This window comes from Scyliorhinus torazame, chromosome 2 (assembly GCF_047496885.1).
Source record: "Scyliorhinus torazame isolate Kashiwa2021f chromosome 2, sScyTor2.1, whole genome shotgun sequence".
NCBI classification, from domain to species: Eukaryota; Metazoa; Chordata; class Chondrichthyes; order Carcharhiniformes; family Scyliorhinidae; genus Scyliorhinus; species Scyliorhinus torazame.
The window spans coordinates 201,142,410-201,160,837 of NC_092708.1; the positions used below are offsets into that span (position 1 = coordinate 201,142,410).

Below are 18,428 nucleotides of genomic sequence, written 5' to 3' on the forward strand. Positions count from 1 at the left end.
TGCGCCACTGTGCCTCCCGATAATCTTCTGTGAAGCCCTTGGGACACTTGACTAGTTAATGGCGCTATATAAATGCAAATTACTGTTGTCCCGATTTCACGGCACTATGCACGATGGCACAGTGGTTAGCACTGCTGCCTCACCGCATCAGGGACCCGGGTTCAATAACGGACTTGGGTGACTCCATGCGCGGGAGTTTGCATTTTCTCCCAATGTCTGCCTGGGTTTCCTCTGGTTTCCTCCCACAGTCGAAACATGTTTAGGTTAGGTGGATTGGCCATGCTAAATTTCTGCTTAAACTGCTTAGTGTCCAAAGGTATGCAGATTAGGTGGGGTTCCGGAGATAGGAGGGAGGAGTGGGCCTAGGTAGGGTCGGTGCAGACTTGATGGGCCAAATGGTCTCCTTCTGCACTGTAGCAATTCTATGGTTCCTCCAACACCACACATTGTCTCTCATTTTCTTGGCCATTGCCTGAACTCTGGAGTGTTGGTGTGAGACAGTGTCATACACCCACTTTGAAACAGCCTGCTGTTTACCTGCCTTTGAAAGACAGCTGCAATGCCAACTGTCTGGGATTGCCTGCCAATAGTATTGCAGCAGCCCTTCCAGACCATGTACATGTCCTGGAACTGATTATACAATGGGAACATAGCAATTTAGAGCAGCGAGTTCCAGCTGTTTTAAACCAGAATGAAACCTGGACATTCTAGCAGCAGCCCTGAAAGGGGGCCCAAGAAAATTAAATTACATTTAGCTTTTTAACACCATTTTACACATTAGAAATATCACATTAAAACAAATAGAAAGCATTCTTTTACACAATGTTTATTTGGGATTGTCTGCTATTGTAAACAGGAATGTGATGTCGGGGGTGGTGGGGGGTGCAGAAAAAGCAACCTCTTGCATTTATTCATAGAGCCTTTCATGACCTCAGGTGCAGGGGACATCCAAACGCTTTGCAGCCAGTTAAGAACTTCTAAGGACAGCACGGTGGCGCAGTGGTAGCGCTGCTGTCTCATGGCGCCGGGGTCCGAGGTTCGATCCCGGCTCTGGGTACTCTCCGTGTGGAGTTTACACATTCTCCCCGTGTTTGCGTGGGTTTCGCCCCCACAACCCAAAGATGTGCAAGGTAGGTGGATTGAACATGCTAAATTGCCCCTTAATTGGAAAAAATGAATTGGGTATTCTAAATTTTAAAAAAAAGTTAAGAACTTCTATTGAGGTTTTGTCACTGTTCTGCTGTAGCAGAACGCAGCAGCCAGTTTGTAAGCAGAAAGCTCCAGTAAACAGTGATGTGATAATGACCAGATAAATGTTTTTGGTGATGTCTGTTGCACTTCATTATGCCAGGGCACTTGGCATGGGATCTTTTCCATCCACCAGAGAGGGCAGACGAGAACCTTGAAGGTCTCACCCAACAGTGCAGCGACTTCAGTACTTCGCTGGAGGGTCAACATTACATTAAATGCCCCAGTCTCGTGGATCCACACACTGTTATCTTGGAGGCAAGCTATCCATAGGCCACAACAAACACCTAAATTACACATATACATAATAAATACAATTGTTTGGGGCAGCACGGTGGCCCAGTGGATAGCACTGGGACAACGGCGCTGAGGACCCGGGTTCAAATCCCGGCCCTAGGTCACTGTACGTGTGGAATTTGCACATTCTCCCCGTGTCTGCCTGGGTTTCACCCCCACAACCCAAAAGATGCGCAGGTTAGGTGGATTGGCCATGCTAAATTTCCCCTTAATTGGAAAAAAAAAATAATTGGGTACTCTAAATTTAAAAAAAAATAAATACAATTGTTTTATGGCTTTACAGCAGTGATTACCAAAGTTGGAGACACTGTGATGAGTTGCAATTTTCTTTTTGAATCATTACGTGAAAAGTTATTACTTAACGAGAAACATGTTGTTTTCTACATGTTGACTTTGATTAGACCTTATGCAGATATATCACTGAACTACTACCGGCTGTCCTACAAACCTCGCCCTTTCTCCAATTTCCCTCTTTTGTCCTCCCTTTCAAACTCTACACCAGCCCACCTTTGCATCTAGCAGGAGGTGCTCAATGGGGGAAGATTTGAACTTTAACCGGTTTTCCTACTCATTGACTTGGACATCAGGTAGGTGGTATAATGGGCAGGGTTTTTGCCGCGCAATAAGCTTTAAAATCTACTCCAGCGTGAGGACATCACAGGAACCAGAGAGATGCAAGGAATAAGCCCAAATGTAACTATTCAAGGTACATCGAGACACTATCAAATGGGTGAATGTTGTGACTATTTTGTTGCTGGTTATATTGTTAGTGGGTTTAGCTGTGTGTGCTTCAAGATGAAGGGCAATGCAAGGCAACAGTGTCTCAACCCAGGTTCTCCTCCAATCACACACATCCTGACTTTGACATGTACCACCGTTCCTTCATTGCCCATGGGGCAAAAAACCCTCTCTAACAGCATTGCGGGTGGAGATTCTTTGGTTTACAGGGTGGGTAACAAGTGAACAGCGCCTTACCGTGTCGGGGTGTATAAAGCTTTCCGTGCTCCCGGAGTCGATCAGGCAGGACGTCTCGTGGCCGTTGATGAAGACCGTCGTCGTTGCTGTTGCGAGTGTCCGAGGTCGATTTTGGTCCAGAGTCACTGAGGCCAGATGGTTGCGGGTTTTGATCGTGCAGCATGTAGTTGGGCGTGCTGGGGGCCTGGGGCCCCATCCAAGATGGCGTCTCCCATGGGTCGCACATGGTGGTCGGGGATGAACAAAATGGCGGCGGGGATGGACAAAATGGCGGCGCCCATCCGTCCAGCGTGGTGTCCGAGGGGCAAGATGGCCACGCCGGTGGGTCGCACGTGGCCCTAGGATAGGGGGGGTGGCGGTGAGTGCTGGCTGCCTGGGGCCCGAAGGGAAGGTTGCCGCGGTGGTCCGGAGTCGCTGGAGACCGCGGCCACGGCTCGTGCCTGGCAGACCCCCACAAAATGGCCCTTCTTGCTGCACCCTTTGCAGGTGGAGGTGCAGGCCGGGCAGCGTTGGCGGGGGTGCTTTGCCTGCCCGCAGCAGGAACAGCGGGGCCCGACGGAGTTAGCGGGCCGTCTTACAGCGCAGGCCTGCGGGGACATGGGGAAGGTCTGTGGGGCTGCCGCTGCGGGATTCCACGCAGTCCAGGGGGCCGCCACACGGTCGGGCTCATAGGATTGCGCGTTTCTGGAGGCAACATCCATGGACCCTGCCAGGGCCCGTGCCTCTCTAAGCCCCAGGGTGTCTTTTTCTAAGAGTCTTTGGCAGATCTCTGAGGAGCTCATACATGCTACGAAGGCATCCCGGATTAGGAGTTCCGTGTGCTCGCTCCCCAAAACCTGCGGGCAGCCACAGTTTCTGCCCAGCACCAGTAGCTCACGGTAGAACTCCTCCAACGATTCCCCGGGGCTTTGCTGTCTAGTTGCAAGCAGGTGACGTGCGTAGACCTGATTTACAGGGCGGATATAATGTCCTTTTTACAGTTCGATCGCAGCATCGAAGTCCTCCGCCTCCTCGATGAGGGTGTAGATCCCAGGGCTTACCCTTGAGTGCAGGAGATGCAGTTTCTGTTCTGAGGGTGTGCCTCCGGCCGTCTCGAGGTAGCCTTTAAAGCATGCCAGCCAGTGCTTAAATATCGCCGCCGAGTTCTCCGCGTGGGGGCTGAGTTGTAGACACTCCAGCTTGATTCGGAGATCCATCCTTTCAGCTTAAGTGTAGTCTATTAAATTGATGCACGATCAATTACGATTAAAGACGAGGTAGTAACATAACTGAAGGCTTTAATAGACTCGAACTGTTCCCCAGCAGCTTCGGTACAGAATGAGGGCTGCTGGGATGGCGCCTGTTCTTATACCCCGCCTGTCAGGGCGGAGCTACATACCAAACAGCCAATGGTAAACTCCTAGGTTTAACCAATGGTCTTCAGCCTCTCGGGTACTGCAATACCTGATAATACCACACGTACATCACACAAGCTACAGCAGTTCCAGTGGGTAATTAGGAATGGACAATAAATGCAGCCATTGCCAGCAATGCCCAGAAACCCAATGATGAATTTTGAAAGAGCTACAGTAAGTCAGCACTGGGAAATGGAGTACAGTTCAGAGCATGAGGATTCAGCATCAGCTCTCTTAGATTATGGTAGCTCAAACCTGTTGCAGAATAAAAATGCTTGAAGAATCAAGTTTCTTTTCCACTGCAACTTCCAGATTACCAAAAGTTATAAATAAGGCAAATGGTGATAAATTATTTCCACTGATCAACAAAATAGTTTAAAAAAATAAAACAAATCACATAAACAAAGATGTGCAGGTTAAGTGGATTGGTTATGATAAAATTGCCCCTTCGTGTTCAAAGATATGCAGTTTAGGTGGGGTTATGGGGATAGGGTGGGGGAGTAGGCCTAGGTCGTTTGCTCTTTCAGTGGGCTGGTGCAGACTCACCCTCCTTCTGCACTGTAGGAATTCCATAGTTCTACAGAGCTTTGCAGAGAGATTGGGATTTGGCTGTAAGTTCTGGAATTCCTTCCTGAACCTCTTCCTTCCCCCCAGTCTCCTCCTTGAAGGCTCCTCAAAGTCTCCTATCTCTTTGACTAAGCTTTTGGCCGGCTGCTGAGTATCCCCTTACATGGCTGGATGGCAATTTCTGTGTGACATAATTCCTTGGGATGTTTGACTACTTTAAAGGCACTGTGTTAATGCAAGTTTTTGTTGCTAGACTGTGAAATTCCTTTGTTAAAGCGAAGCTCATAAAGTCTGCAAAAGGGAAATAGTTGTGTCAAAAAGAGGAATGTTAAAGAACACAAAGCAAGAAAGAGATCTGACTAGGTGAGAAGATAAGCAAATATATGTGATGGACCAGATGGCGTGTTTCTGTGCTGAAATACTTTATCTTTTGGATGTTCTCCAACGACATACCTTGACCCTAAGTTCCCCATTGCTACATGGTAACCTTTAACTATTTGCATAGAAATCCTCCCCTTTGGTCTCCCTGAGTAAGATTGCTAATTTATACTTAATTTTCATCCGGCAATTTTTCAGTCTGGGTTTTGTATCTATTAGGAACCGAGTTGATGTTGCCCGAAACTCATTTTGCATCAGGCTGGTTCAGAAAGATGACATTCATCTCATTGATCGGGAATGAGCCTGCAACTGGATCCCAGGACTCAAAGGGTGAAAGGGCAATGTCCCACTGAGGCAAACGGGGAAAACTAATATCCTGAACCAGAACATTGTGGATTCACTTTCCACTACAGATACTTGAGCACAAGATCTCGGCTGATGCTCCTAGATGTGTTGGAGGTGCAATCGATCCAATGCAATGTTAAATCTGCCCTCAGAGATAGATGTACAAGATCCCACAGTGCCATTTTAAGGAAGAGCAGGGGAGCTCTCACCTCTCTTTGAGGCATTTGGCATAAATTGCGCCCTTTGTTTGTAGTTTGATGGGAGCGAACACCTTGAGCTGAAAGAAGGCCCCAGGTAGGGGCTTGAACCCTGGACCCTCAGATTAAAAGTCTGATGCTTTACAGACTGAGCTACCCTGCAGGGGTTAGGAGAATTCTCCCCACTGTCCAGGCCAATGGTTATCCCTCAATTAGCATCACTAAAAACAGATTTGATAATCATTATCACATTGCTGTTTGTTTTGCACAAGATAAAAATTGGAAAGAAATAATTGGGTACTCTTAAAAAATTTTTTACATTGTCGCGTACCCAATTCATTTTTTTCCAATTCAGGGGCAATTTACCACGGCCAATCCACCTACCCTGCACATCTTTGGGTTGTGGGGGCGAAACCCACGGAAGCACAGGGAGAATGTGCAAACTCCACAAGGACAGTGACCCAGAGCCGGGATCAAACCTGGGACCTCGGCGCCGTGAGGCACCAGGGCTAATCCACTGCGCCACCACACTGCCCTAGAGCTGCAGTGCTAAACACTGCACCACCGTGCTGCCCCAGGTACTCTAAATTTTACCAAAAAAATTTTTTAATAACTTACTTGTCTACTCTTAACACTATAACTGCGAAGTGCTGTACCTAGCAATGCACATTTCAGAACCCTATGATGCATGTAAGATATCACTGCTTTTTAAAATGATTATTATTATTTTTTAAATAGAGGCAGTGGTTCTGAATGCTGGATGCATTTGGTTGCCTGAGAATGCAAAGAGACGGTTGATTGTGCCACGATACCCTCTGCCTTCATACTGATGACAACGCCCCTTTAAGAGATTACATTAATAAATCATTCACATAGGATTACACATAACTGAACTTTGTGCTGAGCTATGGTGTAAAAGGTAAACAGTAGGTCGTTGGCTCTCTCCTGGCTCTCCCTGATTCTGTGAGGCGAGAGGTGACACACCTAAGTGTGAAAAACAAGGATGCCATAGATTAACAGCAGGGTCTGTATCTATTAGGAGTTGCCAATCTGCCAAGGGTATCCTGGTGTCTCCAGGAATTGAACATTAATCACCAGGACAGTGCTATGAGCAACCCTGGAGAAAAATCATGGGATCATTAAAACAGCGGAATTTTTTTCCTCCATTATCCTTGAACATTTTTCTTAGTTCCAGAAATATTAGGATTCCACATTCTCCCTGTGTCTGCGTGGATCTCACCCCCACAACACAAAGATGTGCAGGATAGGTGGATTGGCCACGCTAAATTACCCCTTAATTGGAAAATTTTTTTTTTTTAATGTTTTTTAACAAAATAAAATATTGGGAATTGAGTATGAAGGTTCTTTGGCTGGGCGAGGCAGGAGATAGTACAATTCTAGGAAAGGATCCAACCAGAGTTGGCAACACTAATGTTTTCCGATCGGTTAGATTGCTGCCTGTGATTCGATCTGCCCTTACGTATACACATGTGTACATGGATGTTCCAGAAACCCATGATACACAAAAACTGCTACAGCTAAAGGAAAGGCTCAAAGAGTGGCCCTTTCTGTTAGAGGAATGGTAGTGGTGTTAAAGCTTCAGGGACCCACAAGTATATATTTGCTATTTCCTTTCTGAATTTGGAAGGGGACTACAGGGTGTCATAATATACACCAGTATATCATGGTGCAGACACACACACTGATGGACACACAGCAAGACCAATCAACACACACAACACCGCAGCCAATCACCAGTTAGAGCACACTCACTATAAAGACAGGGGGCATCAGAGTTCCCGCTCATTCGGGATGCAGCTTCTCAGAAGGACAGAGCTTACAGCTTACAGCACGGATGTTCACCATGTGCTGAGTGTATTGACTGGTTAGGACAGGCATAGGTCTTTAGTTTAATCTAACATCGTGTTAACCCACAGTGAAAGTATGTTCAACAGTTTCTGACTTAATAAAATAGTGTTGCACTATTTTAAGTGTTGGTGGCTTGTATGTGTTCCACGGGCCAAGTGCTGGAAAAATGGGATTACGTTAGATAGGAGCTTGGTGGCTGACACAGACATGATGGGCCAAAGGACCTCTTTTTGTGCTGTGTAACTATGACTCCATGACCCTTTCATGTCCTACTCACCCCAGCTATCCTGTACAGAAAGTTCCAGGTGATACCAGCCGAGTTTACGTAGCCTATCCTCAGGTTTAAGCCCCCAGTATCGATTGATTGATATTTATTGTCACATGTACCGAAGTACAGTGAAAAGTATTTTTCTGCAGCCAAGGGAACGTACACAGTACATACATAGTAGACAAAAGAATAATCAACAGAGTACATTGACAATGGTGCATCAACAAATAGTGATTGGTTACAGTGCGGAACAAGGCCAAACGAGCATCATAGGGCGAGATGAATAGTGTTCTTACAGGTAACAGATCAGTCCAAGGGATAGTCGTTGTGGATTCAAATAACTGGGGAAGAAGCTGTTCCTATGTCTGGATATGCGGGTCTTCAGACTTCTGCATCTTCTGCCTTTAAAAAAATATATATTTAGAGTACCCAATTATATATATATTTTTCCAATTAAGGGGCAATTTAGTGTGGCCAAGCCACCTAACCTGCACATCTTTGGGTTGTGGGGGTGAAAACCATGCAGACATGGGGAGAATGTGCAAACTCCACACAGACAGTGACCCAGGGCCGGGATTCAAACCCGGGTCCTCAGCGCCGCAGTCCCAGTGCTATCCACTGCACCACATGCCGCCCTGTATCTTCTGCCTGATGGAAGGGTCTGGAAGAAGGCAAGCCTGGGTGTGAGCAGTCTCTGACAATGCTGTCTGCCTTTCTGAGGCAGCGGGAGGTGTAGACAGAATCAATGTGAGGATGGCAAGCTTGTGTGATGCGTTGGGCTGAGTTCACCATTCTGTAGTTTCTTGCGATCTTTTTTAAAAATATAAATTTAGTGTACCCAATTCATTGTTTTCCAATTAAGGGGCAGCTTAGCGTGTTCAATCCACCTACCTTGCACATCTTTGGGTTGTGAGGGCAAAACCCACACAACCACGGGGAGAATGTGCAAACTCCACACGGACAGTGACCCAGAGCTAGGATCGAACCTGATACCATTGCGCCTTGGGGCAACAGGGCTAACCCACTGCGCCACCGTGCTGCCCCAGTTTCTTACGATCTTGGGCCAAGCAGTTGCCATACCAGGCTGTGATGCAGCCGGATAGGATGCTCTCTATGGCACATATGTAGACGTTTCTGAGAGTCGATGCAGACATGCCAAATTTCTTTAGATTGCGTAGGAAGTAGAGACGCACAGATTGTTGGTGATGGTGACCCCCCTAGGAACTTAAAGCTATCGACCAACTTTATCAATCTGTTGAATCTGTATTATACCTTATCCAAGGACAGTATATCCTTGGGGTGGTACCCAAAACTAAATACATAGACATGGACTCATAACAGTCAAGTTATGGATATGACTTGTGCTTTCTGGTGATCCACTTAAGAACACAGTCCTACCTTTTAAATGGAGTATGCACCATTAATTTCTTGCTGACTCAGCCTAAACCAAAAATGTTCAAAGGCATTAACTGAGCTTCCATCTATTGGTTGTGGATTAAATATTGGCCATAACATTGGGGATAACTCTCCTGCTCTTCGTTGAAGTTTCACAGCCACGTGAGAGGACAGCTGTGGCCTTAGTTTACCAGTGCATCCGAAAACAGCAATTCCAATAGCACAGCAGTCCCTCAGTGTACACTGGAGTGACAGTCTATATATTGTGTTTAACCTCTGGAGTGGAGCCTGAATCCATGAACCTGGCGAAAGTACTACCCACTGTACCAAAGTGGACAACCTAAGGTGAGAAAAATATGATCAAACAATCTTGGGGAGTACAGAACCAGAAATATGTGCCTGGTACAAATTGGACCAGTGCCTGAGCACAATGTAAGACCATCAGAAATAGAAACAGGAGTCGGCCATTTGGCCCTTCGAACCTGCTATGCCTTTTGATATGATTATGGTGATCCCTGATTGTGCTGCGAATGTTAACCCAATCCTCAGTGCTGTGCCATAGACTTACTGAATGGATGACAACAACTTGGATTTACAAAACACCTTTAAGGTCCCACGGTGCTTGCTTCACAGGAGTAAAAACCTGATATCAAACCACATAAGGAGGTATTAGGAATGTGACCACACCCTGGATTAAAGAGGTCAATGAGGAGTTTCTGAAATGAAGAGAGAGTTATGGGGATGCGGGAAAGGCTTAGTGAGGGAGAGAGGCCGGCTGTCAGAAGGTTTGAGGTGGCTAAAACTGAGGACGAACTGAACCAGTTAAACATACTAAACGATTACTTCCAGGGATATTTACTCAAGAAGACGCCAGTGAGAGGCTACCAATTATAGGTAATTCGCCAAGTAAATTTAACAATATCAACATCACTTGAACAAAGGCCCTAGACAGTCAAGAGGAGGTCAAAACAAATAACCATCCAGGGATTTATGTACTTGGGGGTGCTAAATGAAACTGGAGACTAAATTGACTGAGTGCTGATGGTTATCAGGAGAGAGTCAATGCAGACAGGGGAGATCAAATAAATCCTATCTTTTTTTATTTTAAAAATGGTGACGACACAAACCTCGGTAACCATAGGCCCTAGAATGTTGATTAAGCTTGTCAAACATTGATGGTTGCCATAAAAGCTGTAGCAGTTTAGATTTTATACATAGTGGCTTAAAGTACAAAGTAACAAGATAACGATAAAGGTGTCAGCTGGGTAGCTTCTTCGTCAGAAGGTTGTGAAGTCAAGTCTCTCTCTAGAAACTTGAGCTTAAAATCTAGGCGGACACTCCCAATGCTGTACTGGGGGGTTGGCTGTGTTTCAGATGAGATGTTAAACTAAAATTCTTGTCTGTTCTCTTGTGTAAATGTAAATGTTGGTTTACTTCAAAGAAAGGCAGCGGAGTGCTCTCCAGTGTCCTGGCCAATATTTATCCCCCATCCAACATCACTAAAATCAAATGATTCCGGAGGGTGCCAAACCCTCCAGGACTGGCCTGGAGTCTCCCAGGAATCGATAATAATAATAATCTTTATTGTCACAAGTAAGCATACATTAACACTAAAAATCCCCTAGTCGCCACATTCCGGCGCCTGTTCGGGTATACAGAGGGAGAATTCAGAAATTCCAAATTACCTAACAGCACGTCTTTTGGGGCTTGTGGGAGGAAACCAGAGCACCGGGAGGAAACGCACGCAGACATGGGGTGAACATGCAGACTCCGCACAGACAGTGATCCAAGCCAGGAATCAAATCTGGGACCCTGGAGCTGTGAAGCAATACTGAAGATTGAAGATCATTCTCCAGCATGCTGCTGTCTGTAATCCTGGAGAAAATTCATCGCACATTAAGAAAGATTGTTTTTTCTTGTCATTTTGTTTGAACATTTCTCTTTTCCATATCCAAAAATATTACAAATGCTGGCGGGGGTGGGGTAGCTGAGGCTGTCTGACTGATAGCCATGCATCATCCAATTGGGTAATGAGTCTTTGCTTTCCAATTGGCATCTGAAGGCCGTGCGTCACAAGGGTGGGATGTGGTGACCGATGAATGGGGGCAAGGTATGTGATGAAACCACCAGGACTAAACTTATTCGCAGTTGGCAACCCTAATCATCGGGCCGTTATAACATTGCTGTTTATGGGAGCCTGCTGTACTCAGATTAGCAGCTGTACCTCCTACGTTAGACAGTGACTGCAATACAAAAACACATCATTGGCTGCAAAACACTTTGGGATCTGATGAAGCTACTAAAGTCTCTATATAAATGTGCTGCGCTGATAAATGTTGACGGCTCTATGACTAAATAAGCAGAAACAACACATTATGTAGCTTTGCTTCAGAAGGAGATGATTTGGCTAAAGGAACCATCCAGGCCATCTTGAGCAATTGGCACATGTAGTTGACAGTAGAAAACCCCATGAGATAGGAGTGAATTTTCACTCCACCCATTTTGACACTCCAGGGGTGAAATTCTCCGTAATCGGCGCGATGTCCGCCGACCGGTGCCAAAAACAGCGCAAATCAGTCCGGCATCGCGCCGCCCCAAAGGTGCGGAATCCTCCACATCTTGACTGGCCGAGCCCTAACCTTGAGGGGCTAGGCCTGCTCCGGACTGATTTCCGCCCGCCAGCTGGCGGGAAAGGCCTTTGGTGCCCCGCCAGCTGGCGCGGAAATGACATTGCCGGGCGGCGCATGCGCGGGAGCGTCAGCGGCCGCTCACGGCATCCCCGCGCATTCGCAGTGGAGGGAGTCTCTTCCGCCTCTGCCATGGTGGAGACTGTGGCGAAGGCGGAAGGAAAAGAGTGCCCCCATGGCACAGGCCCGCCCACGGATTGGTGGGCTCCGATCGCGGACCAGGGGCCAGATCGCCTAGCACCCCCCCAGGACCCCGGAGCCCGCCCGCGCTGCCTTGTCCCGCCGGTAAGAGAGGTAGTTTAACCCACGCCGGCGGGACAGGCATTCTAGCAGTGGGACTTCGGCCCATCCGGGCCGGAGAATCGCCGGGGGGGGGGCCCGCCAACCGGCGAGGCGCGATTCCCGCCCCCGCCGAATATCCGGTGCCGGAGAATTCGGCAACCGGCGGGGGCGGGATTCACGCCAGCCCCCGGCGATTCTCCAACCCGGCAGGGGGTCGGAGAATCTCGCCCCATATCTTTTATTTGCCTATGCAAAGTTGGAGGGTAAGGCACCTCAAGGAAATTCACCACAATGGTGCTATTGGTCTTCTCAAAGCTCTCAATAAAGTACCACAAAAAAGTTCCACTAATGATATTGATAGGAGATTCGTTGAAAGAGAAAGCAGGGGCAGCATGGTGGCGCAGTGGGGCAGCACTGCAGCCTCACGGTGCTGAGGTCCCAGGTTCGATCCCATCTCTGGGTCACTGTCCATGTGGAGTTTGCGCATTCTCCCTGTGTTTGCGTGGGTTTCACCCCCACAACCCAAAGGGTTTTAAAAAATAAATTTAGAGTACCCAATTAATTTTTTCTTGTTAATCTTCATTGTTAGACTTTTAATTCCAGATTTTTTTTTACTGAACTCAAGTTTCACCATCTGCCAAGGTGGGATTTGATCCCAGGTCCCCACATCTTGTCCTGGGTTTCTAGATTACCAGTCCAGTGACAACACTACCATGCCTCGTTCCTCCTACATGGAGAGTTGCATTGAGTAGATTGCCAAGAAGGTCTTTAAAATGATTTTATTCCTTTCTCAGTGTTACAAAGCTAATGCAGAGTGGACCTCCTTGCTTGTTCCAAAAATCAATTCATATTGAATCCAATTCACAGTCCCCACAAAAACGACATACTAGAATCAAGCTGACAGGAACAGGTATTACACTTGATCCTAACCAAAAGGCCGAGACGGTACTTATTTACTTCGTACATCCCAAAACATTATACAAGGGACAATGAGGTACTTTTTGAGTGACTGTTGCAATGTAGGAAATACAGCAGCCAAGTTCTCAAAAACAAATGTGATATATAGAAACATACACAGAAAATAGAAGCGAGGGCAGCACGGTGGCGCAGTGGTTAGCATTGCTGCCTCACGGCGCCGAGGTCCCAGGTTCAAACCCAGCCGTGGGTCACTGTCTGTGTGGAGTTTGCACATTCTCCCCGTGTTTGTGTGGGTTTCTCCCCCACAACCCAAAGATGTGCAGGGTAGGTGAATTGGCCATGCTAAATTGCCCCTTAATTGGAATAAATGAATTGGGCTCTCTAAATTTATTTTTTAAAAGAAAATAGAAGCAAGAGGAGGCCATTTGGCCCTTTGAGCCTGCTCCATAATTCATTATGATCATGGCTGATCATCAAGTTCAATACCCTCATCCTGCCTTCGCCCCCATATTTCTGGACCCCTTTAGGTCCAAGAGCTATATCTAATTCCTTGAAATCACACAATATTTTGGTCTCAACTACTTTCTGTGGTAGCGAATTCCACAGATTCATCACTCTGGGTGAAGAACGTTCTCCTCACCTCAGCCCTAAAAGGTTTACCCCTTATCCTCAAACTATGACCCCTAGTTCTGGACTCCCCCACCATCAGGGACATTCTTTCTGAATCTGCCCTGTCTAATCCTGTTAGAATTTTATACGTTTCAACGAGACCCCGTCTCACTCTTCTAAAATTCAATGAATATAATCCTGACTGATTTAGTCACTCCTCATATGACAGTCCCGCCATCCCAGCAATCAGCCTGGTAAACCTTTGCTGCACTCCCTCCATAGCAAGAACATCCTTCCTCAGATAGGGCACCAAAACTACACACAATACTCCAGGAGTGTCCTCACCAACACCCTATATAATTGCAGTAAAACATCCCTATTCCTATACTCAAATTTGATCATTTGTTTTTGGTTTGTTGGGTTTAGGGGTAAACAATGGCCAAGACACCAAGATGTACGCCCCCTGCCCTTCTTCAAGTCCCATGCACCATGTGATCTTCTGCAGAGAACAGGCAGGACTTGGGTAAAATATGATGCATACAATTGCCCCTTCAACTGCCCCTACCCCCAGACTGTAGCCATTTGAGTCCAACATCACAAAGCCCTGCCTTCCCAGGTCTTTTCAAAGTGTCCCGGTTTTGACTTTTGCATTCCACTGGAATGTCAGCCAAGATTTATATGCTGAGGTCTCTTGAAGAGGGACTTGAACCCACAATCTTCTAACTCACAGTAAAGAGCCATGGCTGACACATGGGCAAATCAGGGCCGCAAATGTACTCTCTTTCCACTCTGCAGGGGATCATACTCTAAATCTTCCTCAGTAATCTGGATTCAGAGAGGTGATGGAAATGGACTGCAAAGTTGAAAAAAAAATATTTAGTATACCCAATTCATTTTTTCCGATTAAGGAGCAATTTAGTGTGGCCAATCCACCTAGCCTGTACATCTTTGGGTTGTGGGGGCGGAAACCCACGCAAACACGGGGAGAATGTGCAAACTCCACACGGACAGTGACCCAGAGCTGGGATCGAACCTGGGACCTCGCCGCCGTGAGGCAGCAGTGCTAACCCACTGTGCCACCGTGCTGCTCCTGGACTGCAAAGCTAAGAGGTCAAGTCAAGATTGACAAGGCAGGGGGCGGCACGGTGGCACAGTCGTTAACACTACTGCCTCACAGCGCCGAGGACCCGGATTTGATCCCGGCCCCACTTCGCTGTCCGTATGGAGTTTACACATTCTCCCCGTGTCTGTGTGGGTCTTCCCTCCACAACCCAAAGATGTGCAGGATAGGTGGATTGGCCACGCTAAATTGCCCCTTAATTTGAAAAAAAATAGATTGACAAGACAGCCAAGTGGCTACGAGAGGATTTAGCGAACATTTGGAAGCACCGTCAAGGGCAGCACAGTGGCGCAGTGGGTTAGCACTGTTGCTCATGGCGCCGAGGTCCCAGGTACAATTCCGGCTCTGGGTCACTGTCCGTGTGGAGTTTTCACATTCTCCCCGTGTTTGCGTGGGTTTCGCCCCCACAACCCAAAGATGTACAGGTTAGGTGGATTGGCCACACTAAATTACCCCTTAATTGGAAAAAATGAATTGGGTACTCTAAATTTAAAATAAAAAGAAGCACGTCGCTGTTACAATTCAGCACAAATGAGAGAAAGGCAGAATTAATGATTAGTGTGGTGACAGCAGGGTTCTGCATCTCCTTTGTCAGAAAGGCAATGCAAGTTGGCTTGATTCACAGACGTTTGGAAACAGGAGTGAATCAAGATTGCTGTCGCTGCGCCAAGGTGCAACACATATGATAGACACAATACTGCGGATGCTGGAATCTGAGAGAATGCTGGAAAAACTCAAAACAGGTTTGGCAGCATCAGTAGGGATTGTTATTTTTCTCTCCCTACAGATGCTGCCTGACCTGTTGAGCTTTTGCAGCATTCTCTGTACTTGCGATACTTACAGCCTAGCTTTGGGAGGAGTCTTAGCTGAAAATCTGAAGGGTGACAACAGACTGTCTATGTCTGGTCACAGTGATGAGCAAAACAAACACATTGCTGAGATGACATGGCCGGATCAGTAGAATCAATACATTTTTTAAAAAAAAATCTTTATTGTCACAAGTAGGCATACATTAACACTGCAATGAATTTACTGTGAAAAGCCCCTAGCTGCCACATTCCGCCGCCTGTTCGGGTACACAGAGGGAAAATTCAGAATGTCCAAATTAACTAACAGCACGTCTTTCGGGACTTGTGGAAGGAAATCGGAGCACCCGGAAGAAACCCACGCAAACACAGAGAGAACGGTCAGACTCCGCACAGACAGTGACCCAACCTGGGAATTGAACCTGGGACCCTGGAGCTGCGAAGCAACAGTGCTAACCACTGTGCTACCGTGCCACCATAAGTGCACCAATGAGCAACAAATCATTCCTATGGCAGGGTCTGTGACTATATTAGCTGCCTGTCCTCTTGGGTCAACACGCTGAGTCCAGTCAATATTGCTGTAGAGGAAATCCAGCAGTCAATTTGCACACAGCAAGCTCCCACACACAGCACTGAGATTGTTTCCAGTTCTCCAGCATTGACAAAGCGTTATCCAGGCTCAAAACTTTAACTAATGTCTCTGCACAGATGCTGTCAGACCTGCAGAGATTGTCCAGTATTTTCTGTTTTTGATTAAGATTCCAGCATCCAGGGGCAGCATGGTGGCGCAGTGGTTAGCACTGCTGCCTCACGAGTGCCGAGGTCCCAGGATTGATCCCGGCTCTGGGTCACTGTCCGTGTGGAGTTTGCACATTCTCCCCGTTGTAGCCAGTTAAAATGGCTAACTCCCAATTAGAATGGCCAAACCCTGATTTAAAATGGCAAACGGAAGAGGCTGATGAGAAAATCAGCCAACAGGACTCAAACAGGCAGCTGCAGGTAAAACTGTGTATTCGCCTCTGGGGAGGCCAGACGAATCAATACCTGCAGCCATCAACATAACAACACACCAGCCATCTGAATATAAATTAGCAATCCCCGGGAACAATGTGCAACAAATTAGACACACAAAGCCAACCCAGACTTTTTGGCGCCAGCAGGAGCCTACACAAAGAGAGGTGAACGACCACCCCAAAACCGCCCATCGATCAAGGAATCGCTCCAGCATTGGAGAATATTGAACCAAGTGATTGGGATGAAGTCCAATCACTTGGAACCAGGTACAGGGTCCGCCCCAAAAGGCGGGAAGCCCCTGGGGACTATAAGAATAGAGTCCAAGTTCAAATCAACCCTTCTTCTCCTCTCCGCACCCTTCGAGACCCTTCTGCTGACCTTCTACAACAGCCGCTAGAATCGTAAGTCTTACTCCAACGCTCGCTACGAGATAGGCGCTCCTGACTATCGACCTGTACCCGCTTTGAATCCCGCAGGCTCAGAACCCATACGAAAGGCCATTCGTTTCCCTGACCTGGTGGGCCATTTCCAAAGTTAAGTATTGGCCTGTTAGTTGTAGGAAGTAGCTTAGAAGTAGAATTAATGTATAAGTATTGATTACTGTATATAATAAATGTGCGTTGATTTAACTCTTACTAAGCGGTGTGTTGGATTATTGATCATTACTCGGACTTGAACCGCGTAGTGGTATCAGAAAGATACCTGGCGACTCAAGAGCAAGGTGATAGAACAAGAGCAATTAAACGAAGGCTAAAACGAGCAACATTTTGGCGACATCTTGATGGGACCCGATCTAGAAGTGGAAAACCACTCTGGGAGAACCCAAGAAATTTGAATTAGAAACCCAATTGGAAACAGAAAACCACAAGTGTTCAAGCAGTTCTGATCAATAGTCATAATTCGGAAGTGTGTGTATGCATGCGTAACTAACAGGGCTATAAGGTAAAACTGATAGATTTTTGTTGCGTCAAAACTGTCGGAAGTCTGTATTTTCGGAAAGTAGTGAAAACCATACCCGCATTTACAACACCGCCTTAGCCCCCTGTTCCAAATTTAGAAGAAGCAGTCGGATAGGAAAGATGGCCATGCAGGCAATGCAGCGCCTCATGAACCCTGAGGAATTTGCGGTCGCAGCGACCAGCAGCAGTCGAGTGGGACAGTGTCCCATTTGGGAGGAGGAAATCCAGAAATATCTCAAGGGGAAAGGATGGCCCCTGTGGAATGATTTCTGCGATAACGAGGAATCAGGTCCCGGAAGTATAGGACATACTTGGTGGGAGAACCTGAGCGAGATACACAAAAAGAGCTTGTGAAAAGCTTGCAAGCCGATGGCAATCGTGTCCTGTTTGGCACAATTGCGAGGCACAGAGGAGGTCATCAAGACGCTCCGCAAAGAAGTTGAGGGCATACATCGGCTGAGTAAGGTCGATGTAAGCGAAGTAGAAAAAGAGAATTTAAAATTAAGGAGAATTTAAAATTAATTGGCAGCAAATGCTGGAGAGGTGGCTGACGCCAAACGGGCTCACCAGTCTTGTCTGGTGCATTTAAGCAGTTTCCAGTCGCAATATAAAAAGACCTATCAGGACACGCAACGTGCAGTCCGGGTAAGAGAAGAGACAGAAAAACAGGTAGAGACATTACAGAAACAGTGTAGTGATCTCAAGGCAGCATTAAGAGCACTGCATGCTGCCACCACAGAACAAAGACAGAGCACCTTAGATCACGCAAAGTGCCGGAAGCAGATTGCAGAGCTGCAATCACTGCTTTCTGTTCAGAAAGGTTTTCAGGAAACCTTTGGGGAAAAGTTAGACCAGGAAGACGGCCCTGATTGGGACGAGTTACACGAAACAGCGCAGAGATATGTTCAGGGAACATGTGCGCAGGGAAAGCCCCAAAAGAGAAAAGCACCCCAACCCCCCACACAGCAGGTAGTTCAGGCTCCAATGAACCCTGTACCCGCCCACCGCACAGCCACATCGGACGATGCGGAATATCTATATTCCACCCCCTTAACAGTGACCCAATTACGGGACGCGTGCGAGAAGATCACACCGTTCCT

At 47.0% G+C, this 18,428-nt stretch overlaps 1 pseudogene; it reads right to left on the reverse strand.

Moving 5' to 3' along the window:
* Positions 1–12,674: 12,674 nt before the first annotated feature.
* LOC140408101 (U2 spliceosomal RNA) lies at positions 12,675–12,851 on the reverse strand (annotated as a pseudogene).
* Between the last annotated feature and the right edge of the window lie 5,577 nt (positions 12,852–18,428).